The following is a 7,500-nucleotide window of genomic DNA, read 5'->3' on the forward strand; positions in this document are numbered from 1 at the left end:
TCCCACAGTTTGCACTTTGGAAAAGATCCCAGCATATAAATTGTAATCTTCTGCATTAGTGAGTGGTTGAAAATGAACTCACACAGTGAATTCACTATGAATCACGCCCGAGTCATTGAGGTAAGCCTCTCTCCTCTGACTCTTTGTCTCTCATCTATTCTGTACGTCAGTCTGTCTCTCTTTTACCCCCAGGGGTTGATGGCTGCCAAGAAACAATTAGCGAGTCTCTATGCTGGTTTGAATGCCTATTTCAACATCAGTTGTGGTCCAGGCTCAGAACTGACTTCTTCTAATGTTTAACTCCAGCCACCAATGTGTATATGAGTCAGGTTCTGTCAGCCATTGAAGGCCCATGAATCTTTTCTTCCTCAGGGTTTCATAAACCTTTTTCTGTTCTTTTTTTTTAGCCTGGGACCTCGATCATGGGGATCTGGGAACAAGGCTCGTTGAAAATGTGACTTAAAATGTCGGGACTCAGCAGAACAATGTATGTGATCCATTTTGAAGTAAGGGAAACTATAGATAACATTTAGCCTATTTTTTAAATATATGCATGTAAATATTTTAGCCCTATCAGCCACTATTTTATTGTACTGGTGTGTTTCCGAGCAGAAAGACACATCCCTCTGGTTGTATTTTTGGTTTTGTTCCACACACACACACACACACACACACACACACACACACACACACACACACACACACACACACACAGACTTGCCTATAGTATCCCTTTAAAGTTTAAACACTTTGCAGCAGTGTGCGCAACATACAACATCTCTGGAGTAATTAGTACACTGATCCTATGCTTTGTATTCGTGCCCTGATATCATCTAATTGCATCCTGTGCTGTTTTCTAGTGGCTGACACTGACACAGTTCAGCGTCACTGACTGACAGTGGGCAGACTGTCTGTTGTTTTCTAGTGGCTGACACTGACACAGTTCAGCGTCACTGATTGACAGTGTTGTGGACAGACTGTCTGATGTGTCCACCACTTTGGTCCAAAAGAACAGTCACTTTCGGGGCAGAAATCTCATATTTCCTTTCAACGTTGTATGCTTTTTCGTCACTTCATACCCTACTTTGTCTTACAAGAGTGTCAAGCTAAAGCCGTTTCTGAGAAAGTCTCGAAAAAGCTATGGTTTTAGCTTTCCACCCGAAAGCGACATTGAAAAGTCTGGCAGGATTGCCATGGAATTTGTGGTTCACCTTCCATGCTTCCCAGAGGATGCTCTTTCATACTCGATCCTCCTGATTTTAGGGGACTTCACTGCCTTTCCTCTAGTGCCACCCAGGATGGTGACTAGAAGTGAATATACTATGAATCATAGGATGGTGATAGAAGTGAATATACTATGAATCATAGGATGGTGACTAGAAGTGAATATACTATGAATCATAGGATGGTGACTAGAAGTGAATATACTATGAATCATAGGATGGTGATAGAAGTGAATATACTATGAATCATAGGATGGTGATAGAAGTGAATATACTATGAATCATAGAATGGAGACTAGAGGTGAATATACTATGAATCATAGGATGGTGATAGAAGTGAATATACTATGAATCATAGGATGGTGATAGAAGTGAATATACTATGAATCATAGGATGGTGATAGAAGTGAATATACTATGAATCATAGGATGGTGACTAGAAGTGAATATACTATGAATCATAGGATGGTGACTAGAAGTGAATATACTATGAATCATAGGATGGTGATAGAAGTGAATATACTATGAATCATAGGATGGTGATAGAAGTGAATATACTATGAATCATAGGATGGTGACTAGAAGTGAATATACTATGAATCATAGGATGGTGATAGAAGTGAATATACTATGAATCATAGGATGGTGATAGAAGTGAATATACTATGAATCATAGGATGGTGACTAGAAGTGAATATACTATGAATCATAGGATGGTGACTAGAAGTGAATATACTATGAATCATAGGATGGTGATAGAAGTGAATATACTATGAATCATAGGATGGTGATAGAAGTGAATATACTATGAATCATAGGATGGTGATAGAAGTGAATATACTATGAATCATAGGATGGTGACTAGAAGTGAATATACTATGAATCATAGGATGGTGACTAGAAGTGAATATACTATGAATCATAGGATGGTGACTAGAAGTGAATATACTATGAATCATAGGATGGTGACTAGAAGTGAATATACTATGAATCATAGGATGGAGATTAGAAGTGAATATACTATGAATCATAGGATGGTGATAGAAGTGAATATACTATGAATCATAGGATGGTGACTAGAGGTGAATATACTATGAATCATAGGATGGAGACTAGAAGTGAATATACTATGAATCATAGGATGGAGATTAGAAGTGAATATACTATGAATCATAGGATGGAGACTAGAAGTGAATATACTATGAATCATAGGATGGTGATAGAAGTGAATATACTATGAATCATAGGATGGTGACTAGAGGTGAATATACTATGAATCATAGGATGGTGACTAGAAGTGAATATACTATGAATCATAGGATGGTGACTAGAGGTGAATATACTATGAATCATAGGATGGTGACTAGAGGTGAATATACTATGAATCATAGGATGGAGACTAGAAGTGAATATACTATGAATCATAGGATGGAGATTAGAAGTGAATATACTATGAATCATAGGATGGAGATTAGAAGTGAATATACTATGAATCATAGGATGGTGACTAGAGGTGAATATACTATGAATCATAGGATGGTGACTAGAAGTGAATATACTATGAATCATAGGATGGTGATAGAAGTGAATATGAATCACACCCGAGCCAAAGAGGCAGTCAGAGGCACTCCGTTTTGTGTCGTGCCTCACTATGGCTTTCAGCCTTTATAAAATACAAGGTAACTTGAGACCTCTCGTTAGCCTGACACTCAGCCTGAATTTTCATTTAGTTTCACTCCATTATTCAGTCTGAACGCCCTCCCTACTACAACCGTTTCTGGGATGGGCGTTGCCAAAGAGGCAGTCTTCGGTGATTGGTTCATACCAACCAATCAGAATAGTAGGAAAGCAGATGGCATTGTGTCAATCATGTGGCTATGGCTAACCTGTTTACTAACCAAACAAACACAGCCAACGAGCGCTACTAGTATGTAAACAAAAGCGGTAAAATATGTCGGATGATGATGTTTATAAAATCGCTCGTGTCTGTAAAGAAATTATTTATCATACGTCGATTTAATAGCCAGATTGATACGGCCGTGAGTTACCGCAGTGGGGGCAGCCATGTTTGTTTGTGTCTGGACGGCACTGTTGTTTGACGTCATCAAGTTGAAACGACGCTGATTCGTCGGTTGGATTTCCAACCGAGTCCAGGGCTCGACAGTGCGACTAGGTACTCGCATTTGCGACTAAAAATATCACTGTGCGAGTTGTAAAATTAAATTTGTAGCACAGGTGCGACTACAGGATTTGACCATTCAATCGTGATAAAGACAAGTCTCTGTCTACAGCAAGTGCACATTCTATAGTCGCGGTTCTATACCTACATTTATATTTCTGAACGGCGGTGTCATTCGCCAAAAAGAGCAGAGCTACAAGCTAACAACGTGTCGCGGCTCAATGCGGTTTTCATTTGAAGATCTGTCCCTTTGCTCCCACCGCCCCGCCCCTCCCTGTGTTGCTGATCAGTTCTCTTCTCTTCCCTGTCAGCAGCGGAGCGAACGCAACAGGATAGCATGTATTGGTAGCACAGAAGACAGAAGGAGTTGCTAGGACCCCGACACGTTGAATACTAAAGTTATTTAGAAAGTTTGTAATGTTAAAACATCACTTGATATAACTTTTAACCAAACGTGGGTGAAACAGCGTGCAGCCACGCGCGTAAAGAGTGCACGTGCGCACGCACATGGAGTGGACGGATTGATTGATGTATACCGGTATACCAAAACAACCCTTGCTAAGCACCTCGCTAAAAGCGTGTGCGCAGCAGCGCAATACGAATGACCGACCTGGCTGGATATATTAGTCAGTGGCTAGCTCAGGACCAGGTCCATAACTCTAAATGCAACGCATTAGACTAGCTATGGACCAGAGCTAGTCAGTGGCCTCACTGGCCTGCATAACGAGCAACGTAAAAAGCCTATATGTCGGATTTTCTGTCTGAACTGAAGCAGTCAAAGCCAAGGAGAATGTTACATTACTAATTCACCATCGAGTAGCCTCTGCACTAAATGTCACACTCACATGATAGAACAGCAAGATAAAAACGGATAGTCTGTCCATCCATTCATAAAATGAATTGACTATCTATCTATCTATCTATCTATCTATCTGCATACCAAACTAATAGTCTATATAAAAACAAATTGATTATATAGATTATATAAAAAAATATGATATCCAAATGAATATCAATATTGTGATAATTTCTGAAAAGATATTGTGATATAATATTTTGTCATATTGCCTGCCCCTACCTGATATCACTTTATTAAAGAAAAATCACACCTGTGTGAAGTGAGGGGCACTCTTATCATCATACATCATGTTTTAATTTACGTCATATTTAGCAGAATTTTGACCTAATTTCTCCGTTCATTGTCAATGGCAAATATTGAGATGTGTGGGGACTAAAGCTGTATATAGGAGGGGCTAGCGCCCCTCAAAAACACATTATTTGATAACTTTTCATCGTGCTCCTAAAATAATTTGTGTGCTACTAGATTTTTCAACTTAGGCGCACACGTGCTACTTGGAAAAATGCTAAGCGTCGAGCCCTGACCGAGTCTGAGACCTCCTTCGGGAGCGTCACCAGACCCTAAATCGCCTGAACATAATTTTTTAATGTGGCTAGCGATTCAGGGGCTGGAACCAGGCTAACCTCTCGTAGCTTATAGCTTTAATGAACTATACTAATTATGTTTAACCATTGTCTTTCCTCTAGCGCCACCCTGTGGTCAAATGCAGGAGGGCGTGTGTAAGGTCTACTTCCACACTTTGTGACCGTGTAGATCAGTTATTTGAACTACTTTCAAATCTTTCTCAAAATAGTAAAAAATGCCTAAAAGGTGTAGGGCTGTAGGCGTAAGGGGCCCTATTTAGACGACCTGTGACACGGGGCACAGACATTGGGGTTGTTTTCCCGTCAGTGTTACTAGTTAGACCGTGTGTTATGTTGCGCTTCATTTATGTCACTAGAAAAGTGACACAAATTCAACGTTTGCCACCTGGAAAGTACTACAAAAGGGGGTTAATCAAACAGAAACTACAACATTTGGCCAACCTGGCGGGAAGGAAAGTACAGGATAGGGAAAACATTTGGCCAACCTGGCGGGAAGGAAACAAGATATTCAACAGTTGGTACTTTGAAGAGATGTGAAGAGATGAAATCTGAAACCTGAAACTAGAGAAGAGAATAAGAAACTAGACTAAAGACCTTGGTACGGGAGGCCGGGTAGCAGAGCACAATGGACGGGGGTCGCACGAGGGACCGCTGGGTACGACCCGGTTCCTGCACAACCCAGTTCCTGCACGACCCGCCTGCCCATTATGCCTGATTATCCCAGATTCAACCCATACCCCGGGGAGAACTACACTATAACTGACATAGATCCAGCGTCGTCCAGCTCGTAGATTCAATGTTGTCAACGTCGGGCCCCAAATTCAACATGCTCGTAGATTACACGTCGCGTCGGGCCAATCAAAAACAGATTCAACACACACACGGCAAACACATGCACGCACACACAGACACAGACAACCCCCCCCCCCCACACACACACACACACACACACACACACACACACACACACACACACACACACACACACACCCTTAGGCCCATCACAATTACTACATAATAAGTATTTGTGATAATCGCAATACTTTTGGGATAATAGTGGAAGTAGCAGATCTAGGAGCTCAAAACTGTTTTGATCTCATAGATCTGCTACTTTCACAATTCATGTATTTGTTTTTGCAATTTAAATAATTTATTAATACTTGTGACAGGCCTAATGTACCTCAATGTACCAGCTTGAGCGGTACATTTGCATGGGGATTCCAGACAACATAGCGCGCCCACTATCGTTGACCGGGCGGGGAGACCCCCCAGGCATCTCGACCCTATCCCCGGCGTTCGGAGGTCACTCCCCTGGCGTTCCCAAGGAGCATTCCAGACATCAAGGACAGCCGGCATAATTTTCCTTAATAAATAATGCCTATAAATAAATAAACAAAAAACAACAAAAAACAAGTGTTAGAAATGACTACACCTGTACGTGCCCATCGGCCTACTTGAGAACGATGCAACTAGGGAACCTAATAATACCCGTTTTAACGGGTCCCTTTTGTGCCCTTACTGTATATGGAGGTCTCTACTGTATCTGTCTGTCTGTGCCTGAAGAGTGCAAACTGACTGGAAAAAGTGGACTGGTTAAGTAATCAATTGGCAAGTGTGGGGTTGCCATGGCAATCAATTGGCTGAGGCAGAGGCTGGAAATTGCACAGGTGAGGCCGGGGACTGATTGGGCCCACTGGCAGAGCCTGACCAGGTGTGCTATGACAAGTTGAAAATAGCCGATCTACAAGCTCACAACAGCTCGCAGTGCAAGGTATTACCACTGCAATGCTGTAGCTAAAGAAAAAAATACAATCTTTCTAACAGCAATGATGAATACTATTTAAAGGTATTCATAAGCAGTGTTGGAATAAATACTCTCATTTCTGACTTGAAGGACAACTTTAGTTGTTTTCAACCAAGGTTCATGTTTTAGGCTGTGATTAGAGAAAGTAAAAGATGAGTGTTAATTAGTTCATTTTAATTTGCTGCTTTCTTTCGTTTTAAATTTGTTCGTGTACAGTGGTTTGGGCGTTACGTTACATTAAACCAATCAGTGTCTTCACAACCTGAAAAGATTGACAACCACTGGCCCCAAATAGTAAGGAAATATCTGGCAAGCACTGCCGATACCTTTAAGCTGGTCTTAGTGCAAAGCGCAAACTTATATAAACAATGTGTGTTCCCGGTATAAATATGACAACTGCGAAGATAGTAATGACTAATGATAATCGCGTTCTTTTGCGATGCCTTGCACTAGACAGGAGATAGGGCCCTGGTCATAATTAACTACCTACCAGTAAACACTTTTTACGAGACCTGGGCACAATATATGGGGACTTTCCCCATGTATGGGGATTGTGAGTGACATGATGACAAAAAACGCGAGGTTTCATAGTTAACTACGACCTATGGTCGCAATTAAACACTTCAGGATCCAGGTCTATTTCTCTGCTGCTCCGTCTCAGTCTAGATTCACACTGTTTTGGTAGTGACCACTAAGGTGTATGAGACAGATCCATTAAGTCTTTTCCTGTCCTTCTCTTTGTCAAGCCTATCGTTGCTGTTGGGCAGAAACCTTGTATCTTTTCCCGTTTAGTTTTTTTTCTCCTTTTTTAGATTCATACAATTCTAAAGTTGAAAGTAATAGCAATGCCC

The 7,500-nt window shown here is 41.1% G+C and overlaps 1 long non-coding RNA gene across 2 annotated transcripts in view; it reads left to right on the plus strand.

Moving 5' to 3' along the window:
• The window catches only part of LOC308318035, a 145,534-nt gene that overhangs the window by 91,032 nt on the left and 47,002 nt on the right, over positions 1 to 7,500 (plus strand). The window lies entirely within an intron of this gene.

Source organism: Protomyctophum bolini, assembly GCF_963924005.1.
Source record: "Protomyctophum bolini genome assembly, chromosome: 7".
In the NCBI taxonomy this organism is placed as follows: Eukaryota; Metazoa; Chordata; class Actinopteri; order Myctophiformes; family Myctophidae; genus Protomyctophum; species Protomyctophum bolini.